General features: G+C 51.0%; 1 protein-coding gene across 1 annotated transcript in view; it reads left to right on the top strand.

Annotated features, from left to right (window-relative positions):
• Positions 1 to 13,915, top strand: part of LOC309400662 (cyclin-dependent kinase 5 activator 1-like) — a 67,464-nt gene extending 53,549 nt beyond the window's left edge. The window contains exon 5 of the transcript XR_014176687.1: positions 13,522 to 13,915. The gene's annotated coding sequence lies outside the window, so the exon portion shown is untranslated. The remainder of the gene's footprint in view (positions 1 to 13,521) is intronic.
• Positions 13,916 to 17,963: the final 4,048 nt, after the last annotated feature.

The following is a 17,963-nucleotide window of genomic DNA, read 5'->3' as shown; positions in this document are numbered from 1 at the left end:
ACAAGGGGTTCTACAAACCATGATGCGTTGTCTCCTAGAAGATGCCAATCTCAGTAGCATATACTGGGGTGAAGCTCTCAAATATGCAAATTACATTGTCAACCGTACTTGGAGCAGTGTAATAAATCAAACTCCTTTCTACATGATGTATGGCTACAAGCCTGATCTCAAGAACCTCCACATTTTTGGTTCATACGCTATTGTGAACATTCCCTTAGCTCAAAGAAGAAAAGGAGGTCCAGTAGCAAAGAAATTGAGATTTATGGGTATTGATGATAATTCAAAATGGAGCAAATTTATTGACCCTAAACATGTAATTGTAATTTCACAATCTGCTAATTTGAGGAAGATATTGACTGGTCCAGGATTCATTCCAATGATCCTGAAGTTTATTTTCCTAGAGATGATGTTGCAGATGCCATAAAGCCTGTGTCAGGCCTGTAGCCAAACCAAATCAATAACTGTCCAGATTACTTTATTCCCACTGCTGTCTGGGAGTTATAATAATAATAATAATAATAATAATAATAATAAAAAAAATTTATTTGTTAGCCGCACCCTCTCCCGAAGGACTCGGGGCGGCGTACAATAAAAAACACATAAAATACAAATATAGACAGTACATACACAAAAATATAGACGTATACGTGGAGGAGGTAGACAGATAAATGGAAACAATTAAAATAGCAATTTAAAATCCCCTAAGTAAAATTACAAAATTAAAAAACCCGTCAGGAGCGATATGATCAAACTATGGTTGAGCCAGGCCAGCTACTTGGAAAAGGTGGGTCTTGAGCTTTGCACGGAAGGAGCGGAGGTCAGAGGTAGTCCTAATATCCGGGGGGAGGTCATTCCACAGGGCTGGGCCCGCCACAGAGAAGGCTCTGCTCCTAGGCGGCGCTCCCCGGCACTGTCTGGTGGACGGCACCTGGAGGAGGCCCTCTCTGTGCGAGCGAATTGGTCGCAGGGATGTATGGGGCAGGATACGATCCCTCAAGTAGCTAGGTCCTGTGCCATGGAGCGCTTTAAAGATCGTTATCAAAACCTTGAAACGCACCCAATAGACCACAGGAAGCCAGTGCAGCTCGCGCAGGAGAGGTGTCACATGGGAGTACCTTGTACTCCCCATAATCACCCGCGCGGCCGCATTCTGGACCAACTGTAGTCTCCGAGTGCATTTCAAGGGAAGCCCCATGTAGAGAGCGTTGCAGTAGTCCAGGCGAGACGTCACCAGCGCATGAGTGACTGTGCGTAAGGCGTCCCGGTCCAATAGGGGGTGCAATTGGCGCACCAGGCAAACCTGGTGGAACGCCCCCCTTGCCACGGCTGTCACATGGTCGTCCATGGACAGCCGGGCATCCAGGAGGACGCCCAAATTGCGCGCCCGCTCCACGGGGGCAAGTTGTACGCCCCCGATGGCCAGAGATGGAAGCAACTGGTTGAACCGGGGGGTCGGAACCCACAGCCACTCCATCTTGGAGGGGTTGAGCTTGAGTCGGTTGTCATCCATCCAGACCCGTACGGCTTCCACACACCGGGACATCACTTCGACGGCCTCGTTGGGGTGGTTCCGGGTGGAAATGTACAGCTGAGTATCATCGGCGTACAGATGATATCCCACCCCGAAACCACGAATGATCTCACCCAGTGGCTTCATATATGTGTTGAACAGGAGTGGCGAGAGGACCGACCCCTGTGGCACCCCACAAGTAAGGGGGCTTAGGGTCGACCTCTGCTCCCCTGCCAACACACGTTGAGTCCGACCGGAAAGGTAGGAGCCGAACCACCGCAAAACGGTGTCCCGGACCCCCAACCCCCCCAGTCGGTGCAACAGGATACCATGGTCGATGGTATCAAAAGCCGCCGAGAGATCTAATAGGACCAGGATAGAGGAACAACCCCTATCTCTGGCCCTCCAGAGATCATCCACCAACGCGACCAAGGCCGTCTCCGTGCTGTGCCCGGGGTGAAAGCCGGACTGGCGCGGATCTAGATAATCATTTTCCTCCAGATGTCGTGGAAACTGATAAGCCACCACACTCTCTACAACCTTCGCCAAAAAGGGAAGGTTGGAGACAGGACGATAATTGGCCAGCTCCGTAGGGTCCAGGGAAGGCTTCTTGAGCAAGGGTCTCACCACCGCCTCTTTCAAGGCGGCCGGAAGAGACCCCTCACCCAACGAAGCGTTCACTAGGCCCAGGAGCCAGTCACGTGTAACCTCCCAGGATGCCAGTACAAGCCAGGAGGGGCACAGGTCCAGTAAACATGTGGTAGGTCGCAGTCGTCCACGCATTCTGTCCAAATCCTCGATGGCAACCAAGTCAAACTCCTCCCAGACTGGTCTCTCAAGACTCGCCGCGGACGTCTCCACTAGACCACTGAAAGGGACCCAATCCTTCCGGATTTGAGCGATTTTATCCTGCAGATATTTCCCAAATTCCTCTGCCCTACCCTGTAAAGGGGCCTCCTGCGGCCTCTGAAACAGGAGGGAGCGGGACACCCGAAACAGGGCGGCAGGGCAGTTCTCTGCGGATGCAATGAGAACGGCACAATATTGACGTTTGGCCGCTCTCAATGCCACAAGGTACGTCCTTAAATGGGCTCGTACCTGTGTTCGGTCAATTTCGGAATGGGAGGATCTCCAACGACTCTCTAGGCATCTCTTGCGGCGCTTCATCACCCTTAGCTCCTCGGTAAACCAAGGGGCCAGGGTGGATCGTTGCCGCCGGAGAGGCCACAAAGGCGCCACCCGGTTCAAGGCCCCGGTAGTCGCATTATTCCACGTGACCACCAGGTCCTCTACCCGGGGGCGGGTCAGGGCTACATGAGGTGGCCCAAGCTCCATCTGGAACCTATCTGGTTCCATCAGGCACCTGGGGCGGAACCATCTAGTGTTTTCCGGTTCCGCCTCCCCGCAGCAGGGGGTAGCACCAGGGAAGTCAAGTCGGAGGAGTGAGTGATCTGACCATGACAGGGGAGTGATGGTTAAATTCCCTCCTCCCAGATCACTCAACCACTGGCCAGAGACAAAAACAAGGTCCAAGGTGTGGCCTCCCTCGTGTGTCGGGCCCTGAATCAATTGAGTCAGGTCCATGGCTGTCATGGAAGCCATGAACTCCCGAACCCCCTCGGATGCTTCTCCCACCGATGGCAGGTTAAAATCCCCCATCACTAAAAGTTTGGGGGTCTCAACCGCCACCGATGCGATCAGCTCGAGGAGTTCAGGCAGGGCCGCTGATGTATAGCGAGGAGCCAGGTATACTATCAGCAGGCCCAACTGTCTCCCAGGGCCCCATTTCACGACAAGGGATTCACACCCGGACGTCTGTGGCACAGTGGACTCCCTCGGCTCTAAATCCTCCCGAATAATCGCTGCTACCCCACCGCCCCTTCCCTGGGCCCAGGGCTGGTGAAATGCTCGGTAGCCTGGTGGGCACATTTCCACGAGGGGTAGACCTCCCTCGTGGCCCACCCAGGTCTCCGTTATTCCCGCGAGGTCCGGCTCCCCCTCCAAAATTAGATCGTAAATGAGGGGGGCCTTATTAACAACGGACCTCGCATTGCATAGCAACAGCCTCAGGCCCTGGGTCTGCAGCTCCTGACCACCTAGAACGCGGGGGTTGGTACAAGTGACCGGGTGTAACCAACACCCACGGTCTCCAAACCGACTGCGAGTTCTTGATCTGTCCTCGTATCTGCCCCTCCCTACGACCGTTGGAATCAAAGAGCCCTGTATTGGGACGATATCCTCCCCCTCCTCCTCCCTTCCGCTCCTTCCGCTCGCGACCACACCTAGTGACCTGGCTCTGTCATCACTCCTGACCTGACCCCCCCGCCCCCCATCCCCAGAACCCCTACAAATTTTAAAAAAACATTTAGCTAAAAACCCCCTAAGTCTCCGCTTCCTTCCACGATGAGGTCCATTGCAACCTCTTCCCATGGCCGTTTAGAGCTCTCTGCTGCAGGTGCTGTAGGTTCTGGGCTCTTGGATTCAATCATCCACGGCTGGCCTTTTTCCTCCTCCGAGGCCTCCCCCTTGGTAGGACACTTCGTCACCTTAAGTTGGGGATCCTCTTCCAGAGGTTGTTGGCCCAGATGACTCTTCTGTGGTGGCATCGGGGGCCCTCTGTTTACCGCCGTGGCGGTTGGTGCGCACGTTTGTGGCTTTGGGGCTGGAGCCAAGCACTCTGACGCTCTGTGGCCAAGTTGACAGCAATGGTGGCATTTTATTGGCCCCCACAAGGAATGGAACCTAGTTACATCTCTAAACTTAGGAACCGTTTCATCACACTGCCTTGCTCTCCAACTTGCAGCTGCCCCCTTGGTAAACCCTTCTCCCATGGTGGAGATTGCTTCTCTGTAGGAAGGTGGGGTAAGAACCTTTTGGGGCATTGCAGGTGCACATTTTCCCGCCATACATGCTGCACGCCTCTCTTTGGTAATCCCTTCTTCCCCTTTGGAGATTGCTCCTCTGTAGGGAGGTGGGGTAAGAACCTTTTGGGGCCTTGCAGGGGAGACTGGAACCGGTGGGGAGGTCAATCCCTCGGTTGGCCACTGCCCAGTTTTCTGCCATGGTGCCATCTGCTGAGGGAGGGCAGGTGCCCACTGGCATCCCTCCCATTCATGACCTGGGGTTAAACCCATCCTGGGGTTGCCTGCTTCACAGGTTGCAGCTCAACCAATGATGGCTGGCTAGGGGGGGTTATGTGCCAAGGACCCTCCTGCTGGCTTGGAGGAGTTAGGGGCCAAGTAGGTGCCCTCTGCTGGCTTGGAGGATTTTCCCATGCTGATGGCAAAGGAGGTGGCCAGTGGCATCTCATCCATCCATACTCTGGGAAGAAAACCCAATCTGGTTTTGCTTCATTCACTGGTTGCAGCTGTCAGGCCTGTAATTCTGTTCCTTTTAGGATCTTTGGCCTGCCACATAATTAAAACATATATATTATGCTGTTTCATTGGTATAGTAGTTGGGAGGAGGGAATAGAAAGGAGTAGGATTGTGGAATGTATTGTTATGGATTTCTTAGAAGCTCAAGGTCGTCTTTTGTCTCCGCACCTCGACACCTGGCCGGAAGAAGAAGGGTGTACATGCCAGCGTGGAAGATGAAGATTGGACCATGTGATGAATTATGGGGTGTGGGGATAGATGATGAACTTTTAACTTGGGAAATTAACCGGATGTACCTTAGAGTTGAAATTTCAACAGCATAATGCCAACATGCCTGTCTTATTAAATTGGAGTTTTAAGGACTACTTTGCCTTGGACAATGATTTAATTCTGCATGATATTTGGAACGCTGACATTATTTCAACTGTCCCTTAAAAATTTTTTCTTTCATCGGGGTACTGAATCCCAGCTCTGACCCAACCCTGGGCAGGACGAAATTTCAGTGAAGATGGAGGAAGGAAAGAATGCAGCAGAGAAAGCTAAGGATGATGGATCGCTTATTTTTGTCGAAACCATCTATGCACCTTCTAAAGAAATAGTTCAACAGGCAGAGGCGAAGCAAAGGGAGCTTCAGCAGGGCGCCCGGCGAAAGGAACCGAAACCAAGATTTCCCTCACAGACGGAGTTTGATCTGCGGGAGGAAGTTTCGGGATTTATTGCTTCTCAGGAATGCCTGCTGGAAGGAGGGGGGCCCCCCAAGGGAACTCTGACAGACGGCTGGAGCATGGGGAGAAGAGCAAATGAATGGAGATCTCAGTCGCTATCACGCAGCCAGTCTTTGATGGGCCTTCCGGACCAATTCCGACGCCTAAATGTGAGTGAACAAAAACCCCTGGGGCCCCCAGAACCACCAGGGTGGAGCCTAGCAAAGCCCACATTATCCTTTCCCAGCAGAGAAACTGCTGCGCAGTGGAGCGGAGACCTTGGGTCTTTCCACACAGCCATCAGCGAATCAGCACCCCCCCCTCCTGGAGGAAAAAAAAATTGGGAAGTAAAACTTAACCAGCCGAAAGGGGCCTGGAACACTTTCACCTCCCCCCCTCTGCAAAGCGATGGCTCTGGACCCATCAATCAAGCCAATTCAGGTTGGGCTTTCTTCCCGGGTCATGGATGGGCTCAATGCCAGTGGACGCCTGCCCCTTCCCAACCAATGGCGCCACCCCAAATAGCTGCTCAGAGGCAGAGCCAGGGAATGGGACCACCACAGGGCCCAGCCCCCCCCCCAATGCCTCAGCAGGCTTTTGCCCAACCGATGGGTGTGGCCCCACAAAGAAGCTTACCACCCCAAGCAGCAGGCCAACAGGTTGCTCCGGTTCAACCACCAGCACCCCCTCCTCCTCCCACACCCCCCCGGTTCCGTGCAACCTATGATGGCAGCCGAGACAAACTAGCTTACTTTATGAATCGAGTGTTGGCGTACGTTGACCAAGTAGGCCCACAATACCTGACGGATCGAGAACTGATCCAAGAAATAGCAGAGGGGATGAATGAAGGAGAGGCAGCACAATGGATAGCGGAACTCCATGAAGAAGCAGCTCCTGAGTTAGATGACATAACGGGGTTCATCCAACTGATGCGGGCCCGATTTTACGATGTGGCCCAACAGGTAGATGCTGAAGACCAGATCCAGGAATTACGACAGGGGGGTCGGCCGGTCAAAGAATTAGTTTGGGAATTCCGGAGAATAGCTGGAAGACTACGTTACTGGCCAGAGAGACTATTGGTCTATACGTTCAAAAAGGCCTTAGATCCCAAACTGAAACAAGCTTGTGCCGTAAGGGGGACCCCAGATCGTATCCAAGAATGGTACACCACTGCAATCATACTGGACCACGAGATTAACACCTATCCAAAGCCTGGTACCAGAACCCCTGAAAAAAAACCGTTAGCCCACCGAACGCAGAGGCAGCAAACTGAAAAGCTCCTGCCAACCCCTCGTTCCTGGGGCCCCAAAATAAAGTGCTACCGTTGTGGTCAGCTTGGCCACCGGGCATCTACATGCTGGGCTCCAGCCCCAGTTCCACAACCACGCCAACCACCTGCCAGCACAGTCAAGAAAACCCCCAGAAAACCACCAGAAAAAAGTCGTCTAGCACAACAGCCAGCAGGGGCAGAGAGCAGAGCCACTGAAAACGCCCGGGACACTTCAGAGGAGGAAGAGGAAGGAAACCCAGAAGACGACCCAATGGTGAGTGCACCTATCCGCCCCTTCCAAATAAAAGCCAAACTCCAAATACCGAAAAGGGGGGTAGAAGGGGAAGTTGGGGTGATTATAGATACCGGCTGCACCCGATGCTTAATCAGCATGTCAATAGTGGAGCAACTAGGTATACGCACCAGACCCCTGAAACAACCCATTCCGTTTGAGCAAGTGGATGGAACCCTAATTGGGGGAGCTCCAGCTACAAAGATCACTGAGTTAGTAAAACTGGTGATAGGCCGCCACTATGAGTTCCTCAGATTCATCGTGGCCCCTGGAATGCAGGAGTCAGTTATCCTAGGGCTTGCATGGTTGGACAAGTGGGAACCTACCATAAAGTGGGAGGATGGCGTTAGAAAGGTGACTATTGGACTTGGGCCGTTACCACCAGTGGAACCAAAGGGCCACCCAGGAACATTGGAACCTAACAGCCCAACCCATCCAGAACCTGCAGCAACCGCAGCAGACACTAAACTTCCGGGAATCCAACGAGTCCCAAAGATCTATTGGGATCTGGCGGAGGTGTTCAGTGAGGAAGACGGAAACTACCTTCCACCTCACCGCGCCACAGATTGTGCCATAGAGTTCAAACCTGGGGTAACCTTACCAAAGCCCAAAATGTACTCTATGACGCCTAAAGAGATGATAGAATTGAGGAAGTACATCGACACCAATTTGAAAAGAGGGTTTATTGAACCAGCAAAATCAAAAGTAGCGGCCCCAGTGCTCTTCAGGGAAAAGAAAGATGGGGGGGTTCGCCTCTGTGTGGACTTACGAGCTTTGAATGCGGTATGCGAAAAGAATACCTATCCCCTCCCTCTCATGAAAGATATGTTGAACCACTTGGCTAAGGGCAAGATTTTCACCAAGCTGGATTTGAGAGAGGCGTATTACCGTATACGAATCCGGAAAGGGGATGAGTGGAAGACCGCTTTTAATACTCCCTTAGGCAGCTTCCAATATAAAGTCATGCCTTTCGGACTACAAGGAGCACCCGCAGTATTCATGCAGTACATAAATGAAGTGCTACACGACCACCTGTACCGCGGAGTACTCGTTTATTTAGATGACATCTTGATCTTCTCTGAGACCATGGAAGAACATGTGAAACTGGTACGGCAAGTCCTGAAAAAACTTCTAGCTGCCAAACTTTATGCAAAATTGTCAAAGTGTGAATTCCACAAGACCTCGCTAGATTATCTGGGATATCGTATCTCCAATGAAGGAGTAGAAATGGACCCAGAAAAAGTGAAAGCGGTGTTAGATTGGAAACCTCCAAGCACTCGCAAACAATTACAAAGCTTCCTTGGATTTGCAAACTTTTATAGGCAGTTTATTCCAACCTTTGCTGAAATTGCCCTACCATTGACTGACCTATTAAGAACGGGGCCTTCCCCTACTAAACCAAAAGCAAACCAACCATTAAGATGGACAATTGACTGTCAAAAGGCTTTTGAGAAATTAAAACGGCTCTTTGCCCAAGAACCTATATTGCAACACCCCGATCCAGAGCGACCTTTCATAATCCAAACGGATGCCAGTGATGTCGCGATAGCCGCGGTGCTACTACAAAAGAATAAGGAAGGCCACCTCTTACCATGCGCTTACATCTCCAAAAAACTCACCACTACGGAAAGAAGGTGGCCCATTTGGGAGAAGGAGGCATTCGCGATCAGGTGGAGCATGCTCACCTGGAGGCATCTCCTGGAAGGGGGGGGATATACCGTTCGAGGTATGGACTGATCATAAAAACCTCGAAACTCTCCTTGCCCATCGAAAGTTATCCCCCAAACAGGTCCGTTGGGCCCAATATTTCCAAAGGTTCAAATTTGAAATTAAACACATCCCCGCAGGGAAGAACTTGTTAGCAGATGCACTGTCGAGAAAACCCCAGTTTGACAGTAAGAAGGAAGAAATTTTCCACCCCATCATATCTTCTTCTCACCAAAAGGCAGCTCAAGTCGAAGCCAAGATAAACTGAGAACCGAACTGAAAGCAGCCCTCCAGACAGACCCATGGTTCAACAACAACAATGACATTCTAACGATTAATGATGGCGTAGCCTGGAAGGGATCCAAACTGTACGTCCCTGCAGAAATGAGATTGCAAGTGCTACAGCGGAGTCATGATGCGAAACTAGGAGGTCATTTCGGATTCCTGAAAACTCTCCACCTCGCTAGACGTCAATTTTGGTGGCCAAAGATGAGGTCGGAGGTGGAAGATTATGTAAAAAGCTGTGCTACTTGTGCAACAATGAAAACCCGTCCGGGAAAGCCCCCTGGACTACTACAACAAGTGGCCAACCCTAGCCGACCATGGGAAGAGATAGCAATGGACTTCATTGTCGAACTTCCAGATAGCAGTGGTAATAAAGTAATCTGGACAGTTATTGATTTGTTTTCCAAGCAAGCACACTTTATCGCTTGTTCAAGCCTACCATCCGCAAAGAAATTAGCGAAAATGTTTGTGAAACACATTTATCGCCTACATGGAGTTCCAAAAAGGATCATTTCAGATCGCGGAGTTCAATTCACCGCCAAGTTCTGGAGAGAATTCCTAAAATCGATCGGGTCCACGCAGGGACTCAGCTCAGCATTTCATCCCAGCACAAATGGGGCAGCAGAGAGGGCCAATGCGATGGTGGAACAGTACATCCGGTGTTATGTGGACTATCAGCAAGACAATTGGTCGGACTTGCTACCTTTCGCTGAAGTAGCATATAATAATACGGTTCACAGCAGTACCGGATTAACTCCTTTCCAGATTACCAGTGGCATGGAATTCGTTCCCATGCCTGAACTACCTAAGGAACCTCCCTCATCCATGTCCCTGAATGAATGGCTGGAGGCACTAAAGAAGGGATGGGAGAATACCAAAAAGGCACTAACAGATGCGGCAGAAGCATACAAGAAGCAAGCTGATAAACATCGTTCCCTACAACCACCCTTTCGAGTGGGGGACAAAGTTTTTTTGTCTACTAAATACATAAGATTAAAGATGCCTAGTAAGAAATTAGGTCCAAAATTTCTAGGTCCTTTCCCAATAGAAAAGATAATTAACCCAGTTACAGTTCGACTCAGCCTACCTAGACTCTTAGGGAAAATTTACCCGGTATTCCATTGTAGCTTATTGAAGCCGGTAAGGGAGTCTAGCACGAGACCATCCACCCAAACTCCACCTCCTCCCGTAGTGGTAGAAGGGGAAACACATTATGAAGTGAAAAAAATATTAGATTCCAGGCTGTATAGAGGTCGTTTACAATATTTAGTGCATTGGAAGGGATACCCTTTGTCAGAAGCTACGTGGGTGAAAAGTTGGGATCTGAAAGCAGATAAATTAGTGAAGCAATTCCATGAGAAATTCCCTGATAAGCCAAAGGGTCCCCCTGGGGGAGGAAGAGGTGGTTAAATTTTAATAGTTAACATTTATGTTACTCTCTTTTCAGGAAACGTTTTTCTCTTGAGGAGAGGCCGCCTGTCAGGCCTGTAATTCTGTTCCTTTTAGGATCTTTGGCCTGCCACATAATTAAAACATATATATTATGCTGTTTCATTGGTATAGTAGTTGGGAGGAGGGAATAGAAAGGAGTAGGATTGTGGAATGTATTGTTATGGATTTCTTAGAAGCTCAAGGTCGTCTTTTGTCTCCGCACCTCGACACCTGGCCGGAAGAAGAAGGGTGTACATGCCAGCGTGGAAGATGAAGATTGGACCATGTGATGAATTATGGGGTGTGGGGATAGATGATGAACTTTTAACTTGGGAAATTCACCGGATGTACCTTAGAGTTGAAATTTCAACAGCATAATGCCAACATGCCTGTCTTATTAAATTGGAGTTTTAAGGACTACTTTGCCTTGGACAATGATTTAATTCTGCATGATATTTGGAACGCTGACAGCAGCCCAATTTGTGGCTGGCAAGTGAAAGATGCTGGCCAAATCCCTTCTTGCTGGCTGGGTTGAAATTCCCATTTTGATAGGGAATCTGTCTCCCACTCAGTTGCAGGGTAATAAGCCATTTCATTTATTGCTGTCTGGAAGGAGTCAAAATCTCCAATCTAGGTTTTTTCCCAAGCCTTGCTTCCAAGCTGGAGGGAAGGAGGGGGAGCACGCACTCACTTTTAGTTGTCCGAAAGGTCCGGGAAGCCCCATCAGAGATGATTGCGTGGGGATGGCTTGAATCTCCATTCCTTTCATCTTCTAACTGGGTGTAGAAAAGTCTTTTCCAGCCCCCTCCGTCCTCTTGCCAGATGCAATAAATCTTGAAACAGCATTCCATTGCCTTTGAAGCTCTCAGCTTCTTATCACCAAAAGCTTTCTCATTATTTCTTCGCTGATATTTTACGCTGTCCCGGTCAGCGTTGGGAATTCAGCACCCCCCATCACCAGCCCCTCCCCCCTTGCGAGGGGGAGGGTGCTAGTGAATTATTTTAAAAGGAGATTTGGAATAATGTCAGGCGTTCTAAATACCATGCAGAATTAAATCATTGTCCAAGACAAAGTTATCCTTAAAGGTCAAATTTATTCGTACAGGCAAGTTAGCACGTCTATGGAATTCCAACTCTAATGTTCTCCTGGAATTCCACCCAGTTGAAAGTTCATGATCTATCCCCACACCCACAAATCCATCACATGTTCCAATCATCATCTTCCACGCTGGCATCTACACCCCTCTGCTTCCGGTCAGGTGTCGAGGTGCGGAGACAAAAGATGACCTTGGCTTCTATAAAAGAATGTCAACAATACATTCCACAATCCTACTCCTTTCTATTCCCCCTCCCAACTACTACACTAATGAAACACATAGGAAATTAATAAAAAGTGTGGCAGGCCAAAGATCTTAAAAAGAAACATAACTACAGGCCTGACAAAGGGTTTACCAAGGGGGAAGCTGCAAAGTGGAGAGCAGTCCAATGTGATGAGGAGGTTCTGAAGTTTAGAGATGTAACCAGGTTCCTTTCCTCAGGGGGGCCAATAAAATGCCACCATTGTTGTCAACTTGGCCACGGAGCGTCAGAGTGCTTGGCTCCAGCCCCAATGCCACAAACGTGCTCACCAACCACCACGGTGGTAAAGAGAGGGCCCCAGATGCCACCACAGAAGAGTCATCTGGGTTAACAACCTCTGGAAGAGGATCCCCAACTAAAGGTGACAAAGAGTCCTACCAAGGGGGAGGCCTCAGAGGAGGAAAAGGGCCAACCAGGGTTGATTGAATCCAAGAGCCCAGAACCTGCAGCAGAGAGCCCTAACCGACCATGGGAAGACGTCACTATGGACTTCATCGTGGAACTCCCAAACAGCAGTGGGAATAAAGTAATCTGGACAGCTATTGATTTGGGTTCTAAGCAGGCACACTTCATTGCTTGCTCAGGATTGCTATCCGCAAACGAATTAGTGAAAATGTTTGTGAAACACATTTATCGCCTGCATGGAGTACCCAAGGGGACCATTTCAGACCGCGGAGTCCAGTTCACAGCCATGTTCTGGAGAGAGGTCCTGAGATCCATTGGGTCCACACAAGAACTGAGCTCAGAGGTTCATCCCAGCATGAACTGCGCAGCAGAGAGAGCCTATGCGGTGGTGGAACAATACATCCGGTGTTTTGTGGACTATCAGCAAGACAACTGGTCGGACTTGCTACCCTTCACCGAAGTGGCGTACAACGATGCGGTCCACAGCAGCACAGGATTAACGGCTTTCCAGATTACCAGTGGCATGGAATTTGTTGCCATGCCTGAGTTTCCTAGAGAACCTACTTCCTTCATGTCTTTGAATGAATGGATGGACACGCTAAAGGAAGGATGGGAGAATACGAAGAAGGCTCTAGCAGTTGCAGCAGAAGCCTACACGAAGCAAGCTGATCAACATCGCTCGCACCAAAACCCCTACCGTGTCGGGGACAAAGTTTTTGTGTCTACCAAATACATAAGATTAGGAATGCCTAGTAAGGAATTGGATCCAAAATTTCTAGGTCCATTCCCAATAGTGAATATAGTTAACCCAGTTACAGTTCAACTCCGTCTACCCAGAAGTCTAGGGAAATTTGACCCAGAATTTCATTGTAGCTTGTTTAAACCAGTAATTGGGTCTAGCATAAGAGCATACACCCAAGCTCACTCTCCTCCTGTAATGATAGAAGGGGAAACACAATCTGAGGTGGAAAAAATTGTAGACTCCAGGCTGAATAGGGGTCGCTTACAGTACTTAGTGCACTGGAAGGGTTACCCTTGGTCTGAAGCTACTTGGGTGAACAGTGGGAACCTAAAAGTGGAGAAGTTAGTAAAGCAGTTCCATGAGAAATTTCCCAATAAGCCTGGGGGAAGAAGATGTGGTTAATTGTATTATATTAACTTTTATGTTATTCTCTTTTCAGGAAACGTTTTTCTTCTGAGGAGAGGCCGCCTGTCAGGCCTGTAGTTATGTTCTTTTTAGGATCTTTGGCCTGCCACACTTTCTTATAATTTCCTATGCTGTTTTAGTAGTGTAGTAGTTGGGAGGGGGGAATAGAAAGGAGTAGGATTGTGGAATGTATTGTTGTCATTCTTTCTAGAAGCTCAAGGTCAGCTTTTGTTTCCGCACCTCGACACCTGACCGGAAGCAGAGGGGTGTAGATGCCAGCGTGGAAGATGATGATTGGAACATGTGATGGATTATGGGGTGTGGGGATAGATCATGAACTTTCAACTGGGTGGAATTCCAGGAAGAAGATCAGAGTTGGAATTCCATAGACGTGCTAAGTTGCCTGTATGATTAAATTGGAACTTTAAGGATGATTCTGCCTTGGTCTCTGATTGATTTCATGCATGGTATTTAGAACGCTGACAGCCTGATGACCAAGATTCACAGGCAGATATTCCTTCTACCAGTTCTTCACAACCTGATGTTCCGTCTTCGCAAGGAGAGTGAAGGACTGGAGGGGGTCAGGCATGGTCCGAGCCGCCTCTGCTGTGTTGGGGGAGGAGGATGCTAGCTTTTGAGGGTCTCTCTGGACTCCGGTTGTCCCCTGGAAGGGGGTCCTTGGCCCGCCCCCCTCCGCCTGACAATCCCCAAGAGAACAACATTGGGGTGCCAGCTGCTGCAGAGAGAGGCGGGGGTGGGGTGGAGGGCAGCTGGACGGTATCCTATGCAAAGGGGGGGAGGGGGAAGCTTTGATCACCTTTGCAGGGCGATGGGCTTGCAGGCGCCGCTGTCCCTTTGGCCGGTCTGTCTGTGTGGAACTTGGAAGCCTCAACTAGTTTGTCCACCCTCTAACTAGCAGGTGGGGTGGCCGAAAGGGAAGGTTCCCTCCACGGGTTTGCCAGGAACGGGGAGGGGAGGGTGACTTTGGCGTCCGCGTTTCCTTGGCAGAGAAGGTCACGTTGGCCAATGGAAGAAAAGAATGTATCGGGGCACTGTGAGAAAAACACAGATTTAGCCCAGGAAAACAGGACGGGGTGCTAAAGAACTTCAAGGCTGCTCTGCCTTGATGCTCTTTGGTACCCGCTTTCCATTTGCTATTATTAATAGTATCCTTACCTTTCAAGTCTTTTAGGGTGCGAGTTGCAATGGAAGCAGTTCCCCTCTTTACCATCAGAGGGCGGGGCAGGCTTGGCAATCTGTCTCCCCAGAACCAAAAGGCCGCCTTGTTTTTGCTGTGGTGGATTTACAAATTAACAAGAGTTGGAAGGGGCCTCGAAGGCCATCTGTTCCACACACACACACACACCCAAGCAGGAGATCCTACACCATTTTTGATAGAGGGCAGTCCAGCATCTTCTTGAAAACTTCCAGGGAATGAAGCTCCCACAACTTCCGAAGATGGTTTGTAAGTTCCCCTTCTATCCCCTCATCGAAGTCGTTTATGAAGATATTGACGAGTACTTGGCCTAAGACGGGACCAATGTTCCCTCTAAGCTGCGCGGGTGTGCGGCCGCGCTGGTGGCAACAAAACACAGCGCAGCAGTTTCCAACTGCCGCGCAGGGATCTTTAGCGTGATGGACTTTAAGCTGCAGGCGGCTAGGACTGTTGGAAGAAATGTCCTTCTGGGTTCGCCCCCAAGTGGGGAAAAATACACTGGAGGCATGGAGGCTGCTTACAAAGATGGTTTAATGTTTTAATGGAGGACAGGACTGCATGGCTGGAGGTCCTGGGGAAAAAGGTGATCACATGCTTCCAGGTATTGGGTGATGAAGAAGAAAAAGGAAGAAGAAGGGTCGAAGAAGGGCTTGCAGGGCTTTTTATAATTTGTTCGGTCCCACCTATCTGTTTCCTGTTCCTATGTAAGAAATGTATTCTGATTGGTTTCAGACTCACATGGGCCCATGCAAGGGCAATCCTCTAGGCTGAGTTTTGAATCCAGGTTTGGTTGAGTTCAGATGCCATGTGGTCAGTTGAGTAAAGGCTTATATTACCATGCCTTCATTCCCATCCCCCTGGAGCTGAAGGGGAGAAGTCTTTTATTATGTAAAGTGGACTAGCTCGGGCTTTAATGGCTCATGGACAAAAGGTGGGGGCAGGAAGCTGCAGGGAGAGTTACCTTGTCTTTTTGAAACATGTTTCTTTTCACATCCAGAGAAATATTCTGCCTTTTCAATATTTCCTAGGATATTTCATTTTTCTGGGAGAGGGCTGGGTGATAACTTCCAACAGGACCTTGGAGGTTGTCTAGTCCGACCCCCTGCTCGAGCAGGAGAGCCTTACAGAATCACAGTTGCAAGGGACCTCAGAGGATATCTAGTCCAACCCGATACTCAAGGAGGAGGAGACTTACAGAATTAAAGAGTTGCAGGGTACCTTGGAGGTCATCTAGTCCAACCCTTGTCAAGCAGGAGACCTTACAGATTCACAGCTGGAAGGGACCTCCGAGGTCAACTAGTCCGACCTCCCCTCTCCCCCTCTCTCTCCCTCTCCCCCTCTCTCTCCCTCTCCCTCTCGTGTTCTTTTTTTCTGGTTGAGTCAGGGGCTCCAGAGGAGGGTCCTTTCAGCCGCTCTCCAAGCGCGCAGCTGTTCTGTCAAAGCGGGGCTCTTCCTTCGCCCTCCGGCTCCGCGGCTCCTACAGCGGCCGGCTTCGCCCACGGCCTCTAACCAGGCTCCCTGGGAAGCCACGGGTCGTGGGCGGTGTGGTGAGGATGGGCGGAGGGGGCGTCCAGTTCAGTGGTGTGTTTCTGCCGGATCGCACCGGATCGCGCAATCCGGTTGGAGAATGAACCCGGAAGTAATTTCCTGCCCCGCCCCCTTGGCGTTTTTTGCATCGGGGCTGACTCCCCGCTGCCACTGCTGCGCTACCTCATGTTCCTTGTCTTCTGGCCGCGGCCCCACTCCGTGGAAAACATAGGCGCAATTACAGCCCGGAGCAGGAGCAAAGCCCCTTTCCCAACTGGCCCTCCCTCGGAAGGCTTCGGAGGGAAGCTTCTGCAGAAGCCCGGGCGAGTGACAACAAGTTCCCACCGTTACGAAGTCTTGGAGGCTGTAATTTTCTGAGCTGTGCGCGCGTGCCTGTTTTCCACGGTGTGGAGCAGCGGCGAGATTCTGCGTGGCCGGCAATGACTCAGGATGCCATCCGGGAAGACGAGGAACGCGAGGGGGAACCGTTGACAGCCTCTGCAATCATCGCTCACCTCGCAGAGCCTCGCTGCTGCTCCACGCCGTGGAAAACAGGCGCGCGCGCACAGCTCAGAAAATTACAGCCTCCGAGACTTCGTAACGGCGGGAACTTGTTGTCACTCGCCCGGGCTTTTGCAGAAGCTTCCCTCCGAAGCGTTCCGAGGGAGGAAGGGCCAGTTGGGAAAGGGGCTTTGCTCCTGCTCTGGGCTGTAATTGCGCCTATGTTTTCCACTGCGTGGAGCAGCGGCAAGGCTCTGCGCGGCCAGCGATGATTCCAGGGGCCATCCGGGAAGACGAGGAACGTGAGGGGGGACCCTGCCCCCCACTGATGGCCTCCGGAATCATCGCTGGCCGCGAGGAAAGGCCAGTTGGAAAAGGGGCTTTGCTCCTGCTCCGGGCTGTAAGCTTCCCTCCGAAGTCTTGGGATGTTCTGAGGAGCCCCCCCAAGGAAAAACGCCGCTGCCAGGTAGTTAAAAGTACCTCTCTGATTCTGTCAGACTCTGTCAGTCTTTCTCTGATTCCCTCTCTCACTCCCTCTCTCTGTTCCTCTCTCTGTCTGTCTGTCTCACTCACACACACACACACACTGTGGTCACCTTGTTGAGTGTTCCAATCACATTTGAAACACTCAACAACTGGCCTGCATTTATGGTATTTTGCAGCAGAGGAGGAGGAGGAGGAGCTTCCGGAGGGAATGGAGGTCTGCCTCTGAGCTCCGCTTGATGCGGGGGGCTCTCCGACGGGCAGGGATGCTGCCGACCCTCCTTTCCAGCTCGAGGGTCGGGATTTCTGTTGGTGACCACGCTGGCTTTCGCCCTGGATCCAGGCTGGCCCGCTAGGACGGCCTGACAACCGGGTAGAAGGAGGATAGCACGCTGGTTGGTGCTGGTGACTGGCGTTTTCGAGCGTTTTCGAGTGAGCGGAATGGAGCGGCGAAGGCCCTGAGCGGAGGGGGACCGAGGACGGCAGTGGACTGAGCGGAAGAATCATTGCGGGATGGTGGCGACCCAGGAGATGCCGAGCGCCAAATTTTCCGGTTGCTGTGAGCCCAGATCAGCGGGAGGACCGCGGGAAGGAGAGCGAGGCACGAGCGAGGCACGAGGCGCCGGAGGGAAGGAGAGCGAGGCACGTGGCGCCGGAGGGAGTTGGAATCGGTAGGAAGGCCGCAGGGAGGCCGAAGCGGCCCTGCGGGCCCGGAACAACGGCCGTGGGTTGTCGAATAGATGGAGGAC

Source organism: Natrix helvetica (assembly GCF_964273705.1).
Source record: "Natrix helvetica genome assembly, chromosome: W".
Classification (NCBI taxonomy): domain Eukaryota; kingdom Metazoa; phylum Chordata; class Lepidosauria; order Squamata; family Natricidae; genus Natrix; species Natrix helvetica.
This window is presented reverse-complemented; position numbering and strand designations above follow the sequence as displayed.